The 21,652-nt window shown below is 39.4% G+C and overlaps 1 long non-coding RNA gene across 2 annotated transcripts in view; it reads right to left on the reverse strand.

Annotated features, from left to right (window-relative positions):
• Window positions 1-2,492: 2,492 nt before the first annotated feature.
• LOC142044861 (uncharacterized) overlaps window positions 2,493-21,652 on the reverse strand; it is a 65,291-nt gene continuing 46,131 nt past the window's right edge. Inside the window, exons 3-4 of one of the 2 annotated variants that reach the window (XR_012654444.1) lie at window positions 18,664-18,724; window positions 2,493-2,857 (exon numbers count right to left, since the gene is read on the reverse strand). This is a non-coding gene — a long non-coding RNA (uncharacterized LOC142044861). Of the gene's footprint in view, window positions 2,858-5,632; window positions 5,894-18,663; window positions 18,725-21,652 lie in introns of those variants that run through there. The other variant, XR_012654445.1, reaches the window with a different exon arrangement.

Genomic DNA, 21,652 nt, shown 5'->3' on the forward strand with positions numbered 1-21,652 from the left:
AAATATGTAGAAATTAAAGTTTGTAATAGTATGCTAGTCCTTGTATTCCATGACTGAAGGAAAATATTCCCATGTCTAACATAAATAGCAGAATTAATTTTTCCCCCCACCAGTGAGGGATTTGCTGCTCTACCTAAAATAAGCAGTCCAGTTTCTTCTCAGATGAAGGGCTGTTTGTGAGTGATGGGGTTGAAATCTGGTCAGTGCAATCACACATGACAATGAATGATACCAATAATAATAAAAAGATACTTTAGAAGCATTTGAAAGATGATCACCCTACATAATCATTAACAATCTGTCACTTGCTGGGTCTTTTTGGGCACAAAGTCATTAACACCAACACTAACAGCTGCTGCCACCCTGAATGTCAGGGAAGGAAAAGGTTGGAATAAAATTCCATCCCACGTTTTTAGTTTCCCAGACTGAACCTAGGAATGTAAACACCTCTGACCTTGGTATGCAGGTTTATCTGGATCTTCACTTTGCAGCTGGACCCCCAATAAGAATTTAAACAAAATAACAAAAGCTCACAATGGCACATTATCAGCTGCATCTGAACATATTTGGGTGTTGCTGGGAAAAGTTAAACTATTGCAATGCTCAGTAAAATAAGCTGTGAACACAAATAGGTGAATTGTTACTTTATCCCTGTTGCATTTCAGATCAAGCTTCTGAAACACTTTAACCTAGGCAGTAGAGACAACTGCATGAATCTGAATTCATAAACTGTTTTGCTCTGATGGGAAAAACGTGTATTTGACTGAAGTAAACTGGAGCATTTGCAATGCCTGGGAAATAGGACAAAAGAAAACTGTTGCCTTTCTTCCACACCTTGCAGGTGGAAAAGAAACAGGGCAAATCCACTGAGTGAAACTCAGGACCTGAGAAAGACTTTGGGCGTCCAGATCCAAATCCTCACCAAATAGGATTTGTAGATATGCCTTGGTGGCTAATTCCCACTAACTTTTCACAGAGTGCCTTTACAAATCCGTTCCGTGAGCTAAGATTTCATATTTTGCTGCAGAGCCTGCTCTGAGGAAAGCGTTTTGTAGCTTTTGTTGCCTGATGCTAAGTCTGCTCTAAGGTGTGTTTGGAGGAGGCTGGGAGTGGGAGGAATGTATTGCAAATGTGAAGGTCCTGCTTCAGTGGCAATGAGTTTTGCCTCTGGGAGAGTAAGGGCAGAAATAGTGAGTGGCCATTTTCTATTTACTGCAGTTAGTAGTTTATACCTCATGCAGAGGAAAGAGTCCTGAGCATGAACATGAAGTTCTTGGTGGCCTCTGGCATGTGGATGATTGGGGCTGGCCTTTTTTGACTGCTGGATCCCCCTGTGACTGCAATAGCCATGTAAGGCACGGTGACCAAGGCTAGGTCTGCCACTAAGAAAAAACACTTGAAACCCTTGCTCCTCATATAAATTAAAAAGCAAATATGTGTAGTCATAACAGCAATCTGGAATGGAGGTGCTGCCAAAAGCCTTAGAAGTCCCTTGAGACTTGCAGCAGATGTTCACAGTGAACAAGAACCGTTGTTATTGAGGTCACCAACTTTGCCCGGTCATCACTGTATCTGGTCAGAACAGAAAGTGAAGTGGGAATGCACAAAGGAACATGATCCTACTTGTGCCTTCAGGGAGATCTGAACCACAGAGGACTGTGCCCAGCAAAGACATCGCTGGTGAGAGTTTCTAGGAACGGAGAGCTTCTAGCCTTACTGCTGGAGGTTCTCACACTGGGACAACAAGTAGAAGAGATGTCAGAGTACATGACCGTTCAAGTAGTCTTCTGAGTCATCACGGACTTTTTACATCAAGTTTTACAGATGGTTTACATCAAGTTCCCAGGCCTTTAAAATCCATGATGTTATGCTCATAGCACAGTAACACTGGTAAGCTAGGCTGAAACTGAAAACTGTCACTCCTCAGTCATGTTGAGGACATCTGTATTAATTTCTCAGCTAGTTTTTGTTCCAGAAAGACATAGAGGAATAGCCACTGCTCTACGCTGTCATTGAGCTTACCAGCCCATTTCCATATTGTCCTTTACTTCCTAGAGTACGGACAAAGGGTAATAATTCAAGTCAGGCCAAATGAGACTAACCCTGACTTCTCCTGATGCCTCTTTGTGGTGACTTTGTGCATTAACTACCTGTTCCGTCACCTCTTATGTCCCCGCTCAGTAACAGAGCAAGGCAAGACGTGGTTACTGTTGACAGGCACTCTGCGCAGCAGAGCCTAGAAAGGCAGCAAGGGCTGTGCTTGCTTCCCTCTGCCCCTAGCTGGGTATGCAGATAGTACTCTGAGTTTCCTAAAAAGGTATCTCAACCAGCACTGTTTGCATGTGGGGGCACTTAGGGAAGAACCCCTCCCAGATCCTTCCCTGGGACAATAGGTCTCCGCACTATTCCCCCTCTGTGTCTTCGCTTGACTTCCATAATAGTCGTGTGATTAATCAGTATTGCTGCTGCAGCCAAAGAGAAAGGGAGGGGGGCATTATACAGTGTTTCAAAACAATACCAAATATTGCATTAAGACTGTAGACTGTAGATTCCATTGTTGAGCAGTATTTTTGTTTTAAGAGCAACAGCTTAACTTACTTTTTTTTTTTTAATGAGATTGATTAAAGTAGAATCTGGAGTTTATTTGTTTTTTCTCCAAGGTACAGCAGCTGCGTAAAAGAACATTTCACCATAAAGAACAGGCTGATTCACTGCATTTCTCCTGAGTACAGATTGTTGTCTTCTCCCACACAGTCTTCATAAATTAGGAAGGAAACTTGAAAAGCACCACAATATATGTTTTTGATTGTTCCTGGCTTGCAGTAGTTGAGTTAGACCTCAGATATCCAGTATTTATCTAAAAAAAAAAAGGTTAATAAAATTTAAAAGATGAATAAAAAGCTATACTTTTAGATGCCTCAAAGTAACTGTGGAGCCATGGCACAATTTAAGGAGGAGGTGCAGTGAGTTCAGTATCAGAGACTCACCTTCCCTTTGAAAGGCCTGAGGACACTGAGTACCTTCTGGTCCTGGGACATGTTCTTCCGCTCTTACATAAAGGCACAGGAAGGTGGGACTGTCTTACAGCCCTCGGACTAAACTCTGACCTGCTTTAACTCCAACTTCACTCAAACAAGAGTTTAAATGTCTATGAAACTAAAATCAAAGTCACCCACAAAACCATGCAGCCTCCTGTGTGTAATTACCAATCTATGAGAACAAGAAAGAGCAGCAGAAGGCTAGGCATCCATACCAGTAGTGGGGCTTGGTTTTCCCTCCCCAACCTTTGCTTTTTCTACACAATGTATATTTAGTGCAGGAAACCAGCTAATAAAACTTGCCTGAAACGAGATTTGGTTCCATGTTTCAGATTACAAGTGAAATGTCAGAAGTAATTCATTCAGAAGGTGGCAGGATCCCTCCAGGGTGGTTCAGGCCTCAGTTAGAATAATAAATAAATAATCCCAGAAGCTTTTTATTTGGTTGTTTTTTTTTTTTAACTACAGGCAATATGAGAAGGTTACCAGAAAGTTGCCACCACCGACACAAAGTGCATCCTTTCCTAGTTTCTCTAGTAAATTGCAATATATCACACTGTGATTCTGTCAACAATCATTTTGAATCATTCCTTGAGACTCTTAGACATTCAAGCCTATCTCCCCCCTACAGAAAAATAAAGATAGCTGAAGCAAAACATAAGTTCATAGCAAAACACGACTCTATTAGTCACATATGGGAAGGTGGTCTGCACTTGAGTGATCTACAAGCTCTTAGTGATCAACTCCTGTGAGCTTTTCTTGCTAGGGAACAATTCAAATGTCATTAACTTTTCCAATTGTAACAGCACACATATCAGAGCAGGGACTGAAATACTATGGGCCAGCAAACATTGAGCTAACTTCACAAACATAATCTTTGAAATCAAGGCAGTCGAGATGAAATTCCTGAAGTGTTTAACAAGGAACATGGTTCAAGGCCCCATCCCATGGAACTGCAAAGATCCCAATGGTCACATCCTCAGCAGCAACAGGGTCTTTAAATATTTTTAACAGGCATGGCAGCATGAGCTGAGAGAGGAACTCATAGGAAGGAAAAATTATGCCCTGGTCACCTGTACTTCTGCCATGAGCTGAGAGCACATGAGCTGTACAGTTTCTTTGTAGACAGTAAGAGAAACAGAGATTTGGGATTACTGGGGTCAGTCCCAGCAGGCAGAGAGGAACATGAACCATTATCTGCTGACTTTCCTTTCCTTCCTCCCTGCCAAATTGTCAGTTCTTCCAGTCCAGCTCCATGCTCTTTTCTTTAATTCTCATCTTCTTCATATTTGACCCAGGGAAACTTTCCTCCTGTAACCTGTGTAGGAGGATTGGCAGCAAGAGAAACATTGGAAGGACAGTCTCTTTGTTTGCAGTTTTAGTGCCACGGAAGCAACTGAAAGGAAAGTTGTTTCAAGGAAGAGTGTGTGCTTGTGGCTGTGTGAGACCTGTTCAGTGAGTTTGGGAGCTGGTGGAGAACAGTCAATATAGACAATAACCAGAGGGCACAGATGCCAAATCCTAACAAGTCTTTGCTGAAATCAGCTCCCCAATGAAGCAATATCTTACTACACAGGTGCATTTCAGGTGATGTTAAATATGCTTTATCTCTTTCTCTTTCATAGAATCATAGAATAGCCCAGGTTGGAAGAGACCTTGAAAGGTCACGTGGTCCAAGCTTTCATGGGAAAGGGAGATTAGATGAGGTTATGTAGCACCCTGTCCAACTGCGTCTTGAAAACCTGCAACAATGAGAGCTCTACCACATCCCTGGGGAGGTTGTTCCAGTGATCAGCTGTTCTCACTGTAAAAAATTTCTTTCTTATATCAAGATGAAACTTGTCCCCATGCAACTTGTACCCATCGCCCCTTGTCTTCTCCATGTGGCTTCTTGTGAAGAGAGAGCCTCCATCCTCTTTGTAACCCCTCTTTAAGTACCGGAATACTGTGATGAGGTCCCCCCTGAGCCTTCTGTTCTCCAGGGAGAAAAAACCTAACTCCTTCAGTCTTTCCTCATAGGACAGGTTCTCCAGCCCTTTGACCAACTTCATGGCCTTCCTTTGGACCCTCTCCAGTCTGTCCACATCTTCTTTGAATTGTGAGGACCACAGCTGCACACAGTACTCCAGGTGTGGCCCGACAAGCACTAAGTAGAGTGGGACGATCACGTCTCTGTCCCTGCTAGCAATGCCCCTGCAGATGCAGCCCAGGATCTGATTTGCCATTGTTGCTGCAGCAGGGCACTGCTGACTCTTGTTCAGCTGGTTGTCTACCGGGACCCCCAGGTCCCTTTCAGCAAGGCTGCTCTCCCACCACACAGGTCCTAGCCTGCACTGGGCTCTTGGGTTATTTTGTCCCAAGTGCAGGACTTTGCACTTGTCTTTGTTAAACTTCACACAGTTCTTGCTAGCTTACTCTTTCAGCCTGTCCAGGTCACTCTGTAAGATGGCTTTCTCTTCTGACATGTCCACCTACCCACCCAGTTTAGGGTCATCAGCAAACTTGGTAAGGGTGCTTTCAATCCTATCATCCAGACCATTTAAGAAGATGTTGAACAGCGTGGGGCCCAGTAATGATCCTTGGGGGACCCCACTTGTAACAGGTTGCCAGCCTGAGTGAAAACCATTGATCCCCACCTTATGAGTGCAGCCTGTGAGCCAATTTCCTACCCGTCTCATACCATCTACCCAATTTGTAGCTTGCCAGTTTGTCCAGGACAAGGCTGCAGGAAACAGTGTCAAACGCTTTGCTGAAGTCCAGTCTTTATTGTACCTCTGCCTTAGTCAGCACTCAAAACTAACAGCATCCCAGAAATGATGCAGCTCTTTGACATTTTTCATTCTTATCTTTCTGTCCTGCATGGAAAAAAATAGAGGCAACTGTAAAGACTGGCACTTTCTCACCTAACTTTAGTTTAAAAGTTGAGCATCAAATCTACTTAGGTGTCTTTTATTTAATTATTACTATAATGTTAACTTTAAATGAATAGTGAATACATCAGAAACTTAAAGTGGAAAAATGAACTTTGACCTAAAGGCAAGTATTTTTAACATTATTTTGCACAGCTGTTTGGAAAGTCCTTTAGAAAATAGGCTTCCTTACTCCATGTTATGTTCTGAATGGAGATGTCTCTCTTGCTCTTCACTCTGATTTTCAGCCTGAAGTTGATGTTTTTGCCTTAGGTGCACAATCAGTCCCCAACATTTCTAATCACAGAATAAATGAGGTTGGAAGGGACATCTGGTGGGCATCTAGTCCAACCCCTGCTTGAAGCAGTCCAGTTAAATGAGGCTGGTCAGAGACTTGCTGAGTTTTGAACATTCCCATGGATGGAGACTTCCTGGGCTATTTCTTCAAATATTTTACTATGTCACAGTGAAAAAGTTTTTCCTTGTATGTAATTCATGGTCAAATATATACACTGCAGCAGCTGAAAAGAAAATCCTGATTTTTCACTTTATAATATAGTTTCTTTCTTTGCTACACAAACAGTTTGCCTGGCAAAACTGATAAAGGAAAAGACCTTATAGCTCACTAGTATGTACTCCATTGAAGCAGCCATTTCAATACATGTGTGTGCTTTTCCCAACCCAATACAATGAGATTCTGCAACTGCCTTCAGCGGTATTATTGTCTTGTGAAATCAAACTAGCTACTTTTTGTTATGATGGAAAGAACCGACTCTTTTAACATTCAAGCATCCACACATTCACACAGATATTAGTGTCACAATCTAGTCTATTGGAATTAGTCCAGGATAGCCTGTTCAAATCATACATCTGTAGTAGCAACAGAGTAAGCTGAGTACATACATAGCTTTGCAGAGCAAAAAGAACGAGTTTTCATTTCTTATTTCCATGGGTTATGCTAAAGAAAAGTATCAACATGCAGTCAGTCCACAGAGAGCTGAGGTATTTAGGTTTTTTGCTCTCTAGCCATCTCAGTACTTCAAGCTTTGTTCCAATCGCCTCATTTTTTTTTCTTTCATTAGATGTGGAATTTAACCACAGATCAACATTGCAAGCCATCCTTCAAAAGGGCAGCGAGGTCTCATTCATTTTCTCCTGATGCCGGGAAGTCCTTCTTACACTCAAGTTATAATCTCATTGTCGTGGTTTAACCCCAGCTGGCAACTCAGCACCACACAGCCGCTCACTCACTCCCCTCCCACAGTGGGATGGGGGAGAGAATCAGGAAAAAAAAGTAAACCTCGTGGATTCAGATAAAGACAGTTTAATAGGACAGAAAAGGGAAAAAAAAAAAGAATATGTAAAACAAGTGATGCACAATACAATTGCTCACCACCCACTGCCCGTTTCCAGCCAATCCCCAAGCCACAGTGTCCCCAGCCAGCCTCCCCAGTTTGTATACTGGGCATGAGGTCATATGGTATGAAATTCTTGTGCACCCCCAGCCTCTGCTGGCAGGGCAGTATAAGAAGCAGAAAAATCCCTGACTTAGTGTAAGCACTGCTTAGCAACAATTAAACCAGCAGTGTGTTATCAACATTATTCTTATCCTAAATCCAAAACATAACACTATACCAGCTACTAGGAAGAAAATTAACTTTATTATTCCAGCCAAAACCAGGACACTCATCATCCAGGAAAAATATAATTTTCCAGAGGTTCAGGAGAGGAACTTTTGCTTTGCCTCAATTTGTGCCATGCTCCATCATGTCAGGTCACAGCTGAGACGTGTTGGGTCTTGCCTTGGCTCCACTTCTTCCTTTTCCCCTTCCCTCAAGCAGTCTATGATCTTTCTTAACCCTTTCTTAAGCCTCTTGTAAAACCTTTATCAGATTAAATAAGCCTCTCTGGAACATGCAGTCAAAACTGTTTTCATGCTTTTTTTCTAACCTGTACATACGTATAAAGTACTTTCTACTGCACATAGATTTGACATCTACTGCTTTGGCAACAGGAAACATAGGTTTCACTTTTGAAAAGACTATGTCTGGTATATCATTTTATGTCTTAACAAACTACTCTACTAGAGAAAGAGGAAACCTTTTAAAATGGGTAGATCTGTAAAACTTCCCAATAAAATACTCTGTATTTTACACTGCATTTGTTTTTCAGACAGAATACATTTCTGAATCAGCTTCAGCACCTAAAGAAGGCTAGTATTTAAAATAAACTTGAATGCAGTCCTGTACTTGTGCACATAATTTAGTGTTGGCATTTAAAATTGAAGAAGGTTGTAAGAGTTAGCTCATTATCAATTTTGTTTATTTGTAGACTCTTCTGTGGATCATGTCACTGTATTGAACCTGACCACCTCTCAGCAGTCATGAATACACTTGAGCTTCCAGAGCTGCAGGTTGCAAGAAGCTGGTGGAAGAGTTAGAATATGACTCTCCTGACTTTTTGTCCGATCACAGGGAACACATTGTCCACTGTTCCACCTCATTTATAATATGAAGACTTCAATTTGAATTCACCTCTTGTCCCTGATTGCTGACTTCTGTTACCCTTTCATAAGCATATCACTTCTACCATAACTGACGGCGTAGGTCTGTATCGTCCTATGTGGCAAATAGGTCTTTTCAAGGTCAAACTGACAAGACCCACAGCCGTTAGTTATAAGAGACCAAAAATAAAGATGAGCTGAATATAGCAAATAGGATTTATTTGGGTATCAACTATCACCTCAAAATAGCAGAAGGCATGGTTGCTGAGAGAAAGAGATACAAATATAGTTTAGAAACCTTATATAGTTTTATAAATAACCAGGTAAGTTTATATATAGACAGCTATTAAATAGGGTTGTCACTATAAGAGGCTCTTTCTGTTTCTCTCCATATAGAAAGGAACGTTTGTGAGACAGCACACTAGTATGGGGTAGTCATAAAACTTTAATGGCCTATATCCCTATATCTGAAGCACGTTTATTGCTCATTAGAGTCCTGGGTATTAGTGATTTAAGTGGCCTTCCCAAATGGGGCACACTAGCTCTCCAAGTTTTCACTGCCACAATGTGGTCAAGGAGCACTTCCTCTATAATATTTGTAGTCTGTGGTGACAATGTGCATTGTCTCCATGTAGGAAAGGCTGCAAAGTCCAACTCGTATCCCCATTTTGTAAACACATATGGAATTTTGTGATTTCTAAAAATAAACTTAATTTTGTGTTTCTAGGTCAATGTTTTGTTAAATGTAGAATTCAGCTGCAGAAGCTGCACCAGAGGAAACTAGTTGGATATAACAACAGGCTTGGAATTGTATGGTTGGCATCAATGGCTGTGTTTATATAAGTGAGTAGTGTAGACCAAAAGGAACAAATGGGTAATAAAATTTAAAAGATTATTTAACAAAATGCTTAAGCAAAACATCTTCATGTGTATTATGTGGCATCCTACTTTTTTTGAATTTTAATGCTTACATAATTTTATCCAATGTAACAATATAACACAGTAATCTTCAAAGTTAGGCCTCAAAGAAGTTTGCCTTAAAATAAATGAAAAAAAAACCCTCAATGCTCAAAACATATTTTATTTTGCTAGAAATGTATTTAAACTGCCTAACAACATTGCCAGTGCTTTTGTTTTTTTGCTATGGAGTTCCCTTATGGTAACCGTAACTACTGTAGTTGAATGTTTCAAACCATATGTATAAACATAGAAACCAATCATTCACTTTCATTCTTTCCACATTTTGTTTATTATTGGAAAAATTTTTTGCTTTATAATTTTTGTTTACTCACTATGTTTGAGTAATGGTTGCTATCTGTACTGAAATAAGTGTACACATATGCCACAATTTTTGTAAGTCAATACAAGTATTTTGGTTATCTAAGCTAAATTCATAGAAGTGTGTAATCCTACTAAAGTGAATCAAAAAGTACACCCCCTACAAATTCCTTTTTCGGGACCCTTTAGAAAGCAACAGAAACAATAGACTATGAGATGGTAGACCAACTAAACAATGTAAATATAGACTATGCAATGTGACTAATTTATATTTCAGAAAAACAAAACAAAACAAAACAAAACAACCAGGATGCAGAATAAAACTTTCGCTGGAAAGCAAAGAATAAAGAAAATTTAAAAAAGAATCCCAGAAACAAAGAGTGTTAAATCATCAGATAATCAAATGTGCACATTAATACTTTTTATTGAATGTTCACAACTTACTTTGTATTAGGAAGAATATCTTCAGACAAACCCTCTTTAAGAAATTTGTCATTTGGCTGAAGGCTGAGACCAAGGCGGCATATACTTCTCATAGAAATTTTTAAAAACTGTTTCAGATAATAAACAAAATGTAGAAAAAATGAAAGTGAATGATTGGTTCCCATGTTTGTAAATACATCTGCTTACAAGCTAAACAACAAAAATTACAGCTAACTTGACTTGGTGAAAACTGAAGGTCTATTTTGAGGAATAAATCTCTGGCTGCTGACAAAGAATGTCTTCTTTTTTCAGTCTGACTCAGAGCAGACCTCACCACCTTTCGAACACACTAGTACAGCTAGTATCTCACATGTGCTAATGCTCTTAATATTGCCAAAACTGGTGAAGATAAACAGTAGGTAATTTCCCAGGAGTTGCTTTAAGCCAAGTGGACTGTTCTGACAGGTGAGTGTTATTCCCCACAGAGAGAAGATATATTATGCATTTTTTTCCTGTCTGGAGACAGGAAACTATGAGTAACCAAACGATAGATCTGAGCTAAACTTTATGCTGTATTACTGTTCATTCGCATGTTACAGTAACACAAAAATCAGTAGTAGGAAGTGTATATGATAACCTGTGTCAGGACCTCTGAATGTATTATAAAGCAAGAAAAGAAGGGGAGATGAAAGCGATCTGAAACGGTTAATGTCACAGTAGAACCAAGCAGCAACAGAATAGGACTTTAAGAAAGACCTCACTCCTGCACATCAGCAGAGCTAAGAAAAGACATGGGCAGAAAATGTTCACGATTTTTTTCCTTTTTTAGTCAAAATATAGTGAATTGCTTTAAATACAATAATTGCCTCAGATAATCCAGTCCAGATTATCCTAGAGGAAAAACAAATTCATAGACAGGAGCAGACATCTTAGAAGTTCACCAGCCTCGAGACATCCTTTAAGCTGACCCTGAGCACTACCCTGTCTCTTTTCTAGAGTAGGGTCAAATAATAGCCTGGAATCTTTTGCATGGGGTGACACTTCTACTTAACATGAGTAATCCTGAGCTGTCTGCTTGGCATTTATTAATTTGAAAAACTCCAATTCGGTTTTTGTGCAAGCGTGGTGAAGATGCTGTCATTGGTGGTGATGAAACCAAAGTTGGCATCTGGGACTGACTGAGTGGGATCTTGTCAAAAAAGTGACTTTTACTGCCTCTGGTGAAGAACAGAGGGGAAAAAAGATAAACTGAAATTTAATAATGTTAACCTGGGTGACTCTGGGTTTTTTTCGCTTTATAAACTGATATGTACTGGTTTTGCAATTCATATCTGTAACTTGTTCATTCTCTTGCTCCAGGAAAGGTTTAGAAATTACCATGCAATTTCTTCACCACTGCTATAGAAATCACAGCTGGATGTGGCCTTCAAGGCAAATGGAACGAAGGGGACAGGGAAGTTTGGCTTCTAAACGTTACAGATTTCTTCCTGTTGCCTGCCTTTGTAACGCCCATCTTTCTGAATCAGGGGTGCACAAAAATATAAGACTAGATGGGAACATTAAGATTGTCAGACCTGGCTCCCCATAATCGCTGGCAATTGAGCTCCTGCCCCCCCTCCTTGCCAAAATTAAAGCCTGTAGCAGAAGACCAAGTGCCCAACTTGCCCTGCCCCTCTAACAGAGTTCAAGAAAGTGAGACCACCACCAGTCACCTAACGTCCTGAAAATAACCCAGATTTTGTTAAATAGGGCTCCAGATGACCCTAGAAAGCAGATTTTGGATAAGAGCAAATCAAATAAATGTCTATCTTCCTGGTCTGGTCTGGCTGTAGGGTTGGGGCAAGGGGAGTATTTTGTAACTTGAAATTAGTGGGGTTATCTTTGTGCTTTTGATCAAGGCATACTAACCAGACATGAGGGGATGTAACACCACTCGGAACAAGTGAATTACACTCTTTCTCCAGATGAAATTTCCCAACCATAAATGGAGTGAGGTGGGAGTGGAGTGTAAGTGGTTTCCCGAACCCCACAGGCAACATCAGAAGTCCTGGAGTCCTAGGTAATGCATTCATTGTACATGCAGTACTGGTAAACTGGGATTTAAGTTGTTTTCTAGTCCCCTTAGAGAAATCGGCCAGTATCTAAAGGCTGATATTACAAATTCAATTTCCTATTCCCAGGAATTATTTAATCACACAATTCTTTCCATTAAACTTAGCAAACGGAAGAAAAGGGGAAAAAAGGGAAAAAAAGTACACACTCTCAGTCACTGTCCTGGCCCTATGACAGTTGCAGCTGTGAATCTTTCCCTTCGCATTAATTTAGGAAATAGAAAAATCAGGAAAGAATATCCTGACATTTTTAAATCTTAAAATATACTTTTATTTCACTTCCAAAGAGTTATGAAGTATTTCCATGTGCAGCATATGCTTTTTAAAAGTGAGGCCACAGTCTGAAAGTCAACAGAATATTATTATGTGGGAAGCCTTACAGCTAATTTGTTTAGCAAATCTCCATATCCAAAATGCTACTCAAGTCTCATTTTTCCTTCTAGAAAAAGACCAGATTATAAATATAACAGATCAGAACTTGATACCATCCACAGTATATGTTAAAAGGAAGTTCAAGAGATAAGTTAACTAAGTGGATGATGTTCTCTCCTAGTAATTAATATATTATTCTTTCTACAGTTTACTTTTATAGCATAGGATCATATTAAATATTTTATAAAATAGAGCACATTCTTAGAGAAGGACATAACTCCTTTCATTGCACATCATTGAAAAAATATTCAAAGTCCTTTGTGAATAACCACTGAAAAAGCTCAAGCTTATGGTTAATTTAAGAGCATTGCTTTCATTATGATGACTTATTTATTTTTGGGTCACCTGTTTTCCAAAAAGCCTGGAGAAACATTCAACGTCTGATGTTTGGGAAACTATGTTTCTGGGTAAATTGCCTCAAAAAACTCCCAGGCCTCTATTAGAGAGTCCAATGTTTCTTTTCTGTGCAATGATTATTCTTTCTCTCTTTCCCCAGTGAAGAGAAAGAAAGCTTTTTAATTAGGCTTCTGAAAACTGAAGTGATTCTTCTAGGTCACCCTGTGGAGGGTATGGTCTCAGTTACGTAAGGTTTGCTTTTTGCCTTGTAGGACAGGGATCTCAGATTTGGAAGCATAGATGACATGTATGAGGGGGACCTGCCGCTTCTCTCACACAGTAGTAAGGCAACAGGAAGAAAAGGGAATTCCTTTTGTTAAATGGTGTCACTTGTGAAGATATTATTTTCCATGTTTAACTGTTCTCCAGCAGGATAAGGCATAAATTTTGGGGCCTTTTCATTCCTTTATTTTACTGATTACAATGCTGTTGCATTGCATGGAACATGAACTATCCTTGAGTTAACATTATGCCAGCATTCAGAAATGTTAGGTTCAATGAGGGATTAAAAGCCAAAAAAGCAATGTAAATAACTGAGAGGTTAGTTCATGCTGAGCCCCATACTGCTGCCATTCCAATGATCACAGGCTGTATAGCTTAAAATTAACTTTGCTATATTTGTAGTATATACACATTACAGCATAAGAGAGTATAGGTGACTGCTGTTTAGAGTTCCATTCTGAGTCAAGGAAAAGGAAATTCCGTCTTTTAGCAGGGAATACAATATCACCACATGTTCACAGCTAAGATAATGCAGGCCACTACAAAGTTTTTATCTGTTTTCAAGGTGAGAATGCGAAATTGTAACTGATTTTTGTTCAGAGCTGCTTTTATAACCTATCCCATTAATGGCATTACATTCATATGACCTGACTTTACATAACAGAGTTATCATAGCACAACTGACTGAACACAGAACCTGCATTTTGCAGTAGCAGACAATGTTTAGACCAACTTATTATTAACTACTCTGTGCAGATTTTAAGTTTTTCTGTTTCAGTGAAATTAAAGGTACCCTTCTTTCCTGTTAAATCTCATTAAAAGGACCTGGTTGCTTAGCTTGTATATGCTATGCACCAAAGCGATCCTTTAATGAAGATCATGCTGAAACTGTCACCTAGAACATTGTTATAATCCTTCTATTTTCAGCTGGGTTTTTTAGTAAATAAAATCTTTGAGCTCATCTGTCAGTACCACATAATAACTGTCTAATTAGTTAACCAGTTACAGCCAGATGTGACAAAAAGTAGAGTTCTCAAAGATATCATGTTCCTGTATACTTTGTAAAGTCTGGTGGCTAGAAAGGAGAGAAGGACCCAGATCGTTACCAGGGATCGACTTGCCCTGCTGAAGCGCCCGTCAGCTTTCCATCACTGGGAAAGTCAGCCGGTCCATGGGCAAGTCTGAACCTGCGGCAGTGAGCGGTGTTCTGGCCTAACGTGACAGGTAAAGGACAGGGCAAGAAATTGTTACGGTTAGGATGTTATTTCTCAGCTAGTTTTATTTCAAAGGCTGCTTAGCCATTTCAAAAAATATCTTCCTCTTGTGCAGGACTGCCAAAGAGCATTTTTTTACTTCTTTTCATTTATCACTAAACTAAAACTAGTGTCAGCTCTAAATTTTAATTAACTGCTTCTGTTTCCCCAGCTTGTGTGACCTTTTGCTTGCACTTGTAAGAGTCTTTGGGTATTTTTTCAGTGTTTTTTTATTGGCAGCTGTCTGGATTTCTGTGTATTACTAGTGGCCCAAGGATCACCAGTTGCAAAACACTGATTCAGGAGCCCTGGAAGGTGGAAGCAGGAGAGGTATCAGAAAAGAGGCTTGCAGATGTGGAGAAAGACCTAAGGAAACTGGTACACAGAATATAGAGGATAGGAATATAAAAGTGGGTAAGAGATGAAGATCAGAGAACACAGATCCATGGGAAGCCAGACTTCTTCCATCTTGCCAGACTAACTGAATCTTCTAGTATGCTTTTTCATATTAAGGTTTGGTTTAGGGAAGAATAGATTTTACTGCTTTTGTCAAACAAGCCTCTAATTATTTCTTTTTTTCACAGAAATTTCTCGTTAGATTTTGAAGTGGCCAGAGCTCCACAGTCCCTGCACCAACCAATGCCTGTTGCAGAATGTCTCTTGATGCCCGTGGGGGCTTCACTAGACCAGCTTTGTATCCTTTCCACATGCTTACTCTTTTTCAGTTTTCCCCAGCCAAAAATACTGAATCACTGTGCGCATCTTTAGTATAGTATGTAAATATATGTGACTATTTACTTCTGAGTCAACAATCAGGAGGTGACTATTTACAATTAAGGTAAATAAAAAAGGAATTTTCCCTACCTTACTTTTTCTAGGCAATGCCAAGACTAAGATTTCATTCTGAATGTCTAAACAGTTATGTGCATGATCCATACAGTAGGTTGGACAGTACATGACATTAAGTCCTTATCACTGAAGCATAACATTATTAATATGTGCTGAACTTGAAGTCTGACAGAGAACACTGGCTGTGGTCTGAGACCATGAGAGTCCTTTCAGAGAGAAATGTTTTAGCAAATGCCTTTACTGAACATGAAAGAATACTGAAGTGAAATAGAGTCTGTGCCATGGAGTCAGTGGGAAAGGGACATTTTGGTGCAAAACAAGACTAGATCTACTGTTTTCCTCACATTATATGCCTAAACACACGTCAGTTGGAAGTTTTGCTTATTCTGAATTAACGTCAGTTACCAATAGCCACTTGGATCAAGTAAAATGCTTTTGCTTCTCATAGTTGGTCTTGGATTAACGTCTGCTGCCAATAATAACCTCACCTAAAGCCTTGGAAAGAGCAGGTCAGACAAAGGATTGCATTCATGTGCATCAGAAGTACTTCTCCCCATTGCTTAAAAAGCCCCACTAGACAACAAATTAAAAAAAAAAATAAAGAAGAGCATTGTAAGAGCTGGTCAGGTCATTTGATACGGCATGCTACAGTTTCTTTCTTTTCTGGCCGTGCATGAATAATCTTGTGAATTTGGAGTTTAGATAGCACAAGTTGTCTAACAAAAGTACAGTTACTCATGAATAATTTGGATTTCAATGTGTATGTGAAGAAAATGGCTCAACACAAGGCTTTTTGTATTAAAGCCATCTGTGACTCACAGTATCATCATGCATGATATGGGGTCATTGTGTGAAAGCAGTAGTGCATGAAGGGCCATGGAAATGGTGTATGAAAAGCCACTTCAGGATGCCATGCACAGTTCCTGGAAATGGTAATGATACGGGGTTTGAGGAACAGTGATGTGCTTACAAATCCTGCTGGTGCTGAAATCAGCTGTCTTTTCCATACTTAATATAGTTGTACATGAGGTTTTGGTGCATTGTAATGACGTTATTAGCACGAGTTTTTTACTTGGGTATGAGAAAGATGTGAGTCATGCAGCGTCTCCAAAAGAGAGCAGATGAAATGTTGATAGCGCACTAATGTGTATTCTGTACGTGTGATAAGTATTCCAGAAAAAATGTAGCTTTGAGGTATGGTAGAGTGCCCTTAAGAATTATGTTGTACAGTTTTTTCTTATCTGTGTCTGTCCATCAGTTTTTTGTAGATTAATTCTGGAGTCCATTAAAATCACATACAAAACTCATTGATTTCAGCAGCTCCAAATTTTATCCTGTAAGTTCCTAAGCATTGCAAAGAGGAGATATAAACACATTTGAAACCTGAAATAGATTTTTCTACACAAAACGAATAATTTGCATATAAATAAATATTGTCTCCTTCTCCCATAGCCTTTTACACATGAATTTGAAGAACTCTGCAAGTCTGCATAAATATATTCATGAAAGTTTGACTGCAGATTATATAAAGATTCCTCCATTTTGACATAAATCAAATTAATCCTCTTTGAGTCTTCACTGAAACGATGATGCTAGGCTAAATAAATCTCTTTGAATTCTCATTAACTGTTAGTACAGCTGATTCTTTGACTGGTTCATTAGCATTCTTGGTGGCATATGCTCAAAAAGAGGAAAAAAAAAGAAGCCTACAATTTAATGCAAAATAGAACAAGGCTGTAGATTTCAGCCTTTGTCTTGTATACACCGTAAGATACAGGGAGCAATGATCTAACTTAAGCATTGCATGAGGTTCTTCTGAATTGCCATTCAAATAGTTTCCTAACTTTGACTAAGTATAAATTAATTACTCAGCTGCATATAAGTTTTCACCTGTCAAACTGAGTTAAAACTATGGAGAAAAAAAATTGTTAAAATACCACAGTATAACATTAACAAATAGATATCAGCAACAAAATTTACTACTTTGCAATAGCAAAACATGCTAATTCAGCTTTAATGATTCTTAGAAAGAAAATGTCATGTCTTTATCCCATGAGCATCTCAGTGAGATAATTTTACATTACAACTTTCAACAATAGGAAATTCTCATCCCATTCCCTGTCAGTCCTACAGATAACGTTAAAGCTATTATCTACTAAAGAAAAGACATAATCTGGATAAAACACTACTATACTTAATAATCAATTATCCACTGAGAAGCTCTATAACTTGGATGAAATGCCACTGGATTTAGCAGAACTCAGAAGAAAGCAACGCACAAGACCTCCAAGGAAACGGAGACATCAGCAGCCATTTTCCACGCTCTGCGTCAGCACCAGCAGAGCTGCACAAAGCTTTTCGCATTCCGTTTCCATGATCTAATATCACTCCATGGAGCAAGTTCAGCTCCTTGGCTTGTGGCAAAGGTGGGTGGGGATTTCCAAGAGGTCTCCGTTTACACAAAGGCCCCGCGCAGCCAAACTGAGTATCCGTGATTGAATGCGACGGGGTGCACCGCACCAGGCATAGCCACAGGCATCAAACTGCCCGAGTAGTCTTTTAGGAGAACAGGATACTGTATTATTTAATCTACCATTAATATGTTCCACATTAAGCGTAATGCCTGCTGTCATGTTTCTTGACTTTCACAAGCTAATCCAAGTCGCTGCTTCTTATTACATAACTGTACTGCAATGCAATCCTAGGGGCTGCTTCAGGAGGTCTCTTACAGCTTCCCATTATTCATGTAACGTCCCAGAAAACCACTCCAAAAACATGTCTAGAGGTAGGGAAGACCTACGATTCCCAGCCCAAATAGAGGGAAACTGCTCGTAGTAGGTCTGTCTTCACTGTAAAGGTGAATCCCTAAGAACCACATGGAAAATAAACTTGGGTTATTCCTGTTACTAGTACTTTGGAAAACAGCTACTGCTTTGTGTTCTTTTCCTTTTGTGATAACCAGAAGGCTCCTTCTCCTCCCAGCTCTCAGAGCGATGCCCGGAGCAATCTCTGAGAGGGATGGAGCCCAGCTCCCTTTCCTTCTGTGTACCCACGTTCTTGCCCAGCTCCCTCTGCTCAGATCTGTGCTCATACTTCAAATACTTTTCACGCCAGCTACGTTGTTAGCTGAGACAAAAAGCCTAGAATAACAGGATAAGTGCTTTATTTCACGGACTTTTCCAATCCCGACACATTCTGAAAGTTATCCGTAGAGTTGACTTTCTTTTTCTCTTTCCTCTTTATCCTTACCTCGGGGAGAAGTGAGGAACAGCAGCCACACCGTCGGGAAGTGAGAGCAGTGTACCGAGCCCTGTGGAAACAGAAAGGAAGCAGTAGATCATTTCAGCGAGAGCAGTATGTCTTGGCGTCGTTCCTTGACACCACCCCCGCTATCCCAGCCTCCTCTGCCCCTCCCACACTCACACATCGAAAAAGCAGATGGAAAATATTCTGCCAGAAGACATTGAAATACAGTGTTAGAAAGTTACTCTCTTAAGGCTGGAGAAAGTGATGGAGAACTCTGGCAGGCGAATTAAATTATTCATAGTCAGTGGCATTTTGGAAGGAAAAGCGGGAAGGGAATAAGAGACTGAAAGAAGTTATAGGGATTGTACAAGAACCATCTGGGACATTGGAAACAGATGCACTTCAGCTTGCTACACTTCGGAGAGGGACCTGTGTGGCTAATACTGGGTTAAGGAGGCATTACCGGTCTTCCCAGTTTGTTTTCAGAGCTGAGCGTACTCTAATGCTGTCATGACATTATGGTTATAACAGAGCCAATGCTGCTAAATCTGGCTCCCCCAAATGGGTTTTACTCTCTCTAATGGCACTGAGCAATGACACTCAGATCCTGAAGTCACTCTAATTTACTCGTCTGCTGTGTCACTTTGTACGCATACTAGTCTTATTTGGATTTTAAAGGTGTGACACGGAGAAGAGATGCTGATTAGTATCATTCTCAGTGCTTCTGTGATGAAACTCTTCTTAAAAACTTATTTTTTTCCCAATTTCGTGTTTCCTTATATGTCTCTGAAAGACTACAGGGCCTGTTCTCACAAGAACTAAGCTATTCTACATTCAAAATAAAAGGTGCCTTTTCTTGATATGACTCACTAAGAAAACTGCATTGCATGTTATAGAGTAATAACACTTAGAAATGAATCCAGTTCCACCCCCTAACTCTTGCATGGGGAGAGAAGAGAGGAGAGGAAGAAAGAACCACGTGTGAGAGAGAACAGACACCGAAATCTGTGTTCTTATGAACATATTGAGATACCATGGTGATAAGCACAGGAGGTCAACCTGAAAAGGATATTTTCCTTTCTGTTATTTCTTCTGAGTTTTAGGCATATGACGTTGGCAAATATCTAATGTATTTGCCATTAGTTGATCTATCCCACCATGTATGTCTTTGTACCAAAGTTAATAGAAACCAGATGGAATTTGCCCACTTGAATCTATAGATGTGCATGGCACATACATGTATACATACAGACAGATACTAAAAAAGAGAAATTTAGTGAAAGCATGTCTTCTTTTCCTCTCATCATCAGCATTCTGAGTTTAACTCCAATAACAATGATCTTATTAACTTCCAGAATTACATCGAGAGAGTATTGCATTTAGATTTGAATACATATGAAATCAACTCTATACCAAACTCTTCAGAAGCATTTGCAAGCACTTTCTCCTCTCTGTTCCCCCAAACAGGACAGTACAGTCCACTACGGGTTCTTCACTTTCTTGTCCAACCCATGGAAATGAAGAAGCTGACATATATTGCAGAAATATTCCAGGCACTGTAATTTTCCCATCCTCACATTCTCATATTGCAGGAAACCAGTTTTTTTTGTTGAAATTTGCAAATAAAACAGCACCTGCCACAGCAATCTAATGACCTGAAGGAATTGTTACACAATTAATCCTTTTGAGTTTCTTTGTAAAAATCAGTGAAGTGCTTCAGTATCCTGTGGCATATTAATCTAATGTTGTTTTCAGCATGCAAATTATTTAGGCCAGAGATCATGTTTTTGGTTATAAATCACTTAGTAAATTTGGGATACAAATGGAAAAAATATAATGAAAAGAACAATAATCAACAGGAAGCACCAGAAAGGAATCAGTAGGGAAAAGATAAATGGTTGTTAGTAGGAATGTTAGGCATATGTGCCCGTCTAGATAAACACCAAGCGGATCGTTTGTTTAAACTTTTTTTTTTTTTTTTTTTTGCCTGAGGGGCACTGGATTTCTTTCAAGACTGTTTGCAATTAATGTATTTGGCATTACTGTGTTTGCTACTTGAGTAGCTCTTCCGCAGGAAAGCCAGTCAAATTATCATTCCAAAATGGTGTTCCATTAAAACAAATATTAAATAGTATTTTCATTGTGAATTTGCACAAATATTTGCCAAAAGAACTCCAAGCAGAATCTCTAAAAAAGAAAACCTAGTTATTTCACAAGAGTACAAGTTTTTAAAATATGAATTTCCTTTTCTTAATCCTAATAAACAGGGTTTTGAGGTGGAAAAAAAAAAGCCAAACAATACTTAATTCTCAAAAATAATTAAGGACCACAAGGATTTCAAGTAAGAATGAATTTAAGACGTGAATGCAGTTAGAAACTAATATGGACCTAGTTTCCTAATGATCTTTTTGGATGAGTACTTGGGAAATCAAAATTAGACTTTTCTTAATTTATTGCTAAAATATGAAATGCTTGCCTGTCCATTCTACTAAAACAGTTTTAGCACTCACACATATAAACAGACATATGTGGCATGCAAACCCTGTTTACAGATCGAATTAAAGTTAATATTGTTTGACGGGCAGAATATATTTATAAAGCCTATTAATTCTTAATCTGTGTGCACATCTAGTGTCCTTACCGGCAATCCACGCTCAGGACCTGCAAAGCAGTCTGCCTCTCGTATTTTTATGCCAGGGCACGGCTGCCATTCACTGGTGCAGAGAACATTGCAGAGTCAATCTTTCAACATGCTAATTTTATTCACTTGCCCTCAAAATGTAATTTTCAGCTAAATAACATAAATTGCTTACTATGTTTGCAGTAACGTTATCTTGCATAGGGGTAAACAGAAACTCTGGGGTAGATTGCCTAGCTGGATTTCTTCCACTGAAGTTAAAAATGTCATTAAAAAGGGCAAAGCTGGGCTTCTGCTTTCTGCTTGCCAAATCTAGCTCTTTGCTAAATCTTCTCTGTGTGGAATAAGAAGAGG

The sequence above is a fragment of the Buteo buteo genome, chromosome 26 (assembly GCF_964188355.1).
Source record: "Buteo buteo chromosome 26, bButBut1.hap1.1, whole genome shotgun sequence".
NCBI classification, from domain to species: Eukaryota; Metazoa; Chordata; class Aves; order Accipitriformes; family Accipitridae; genus Buteo; species Buteo buteo.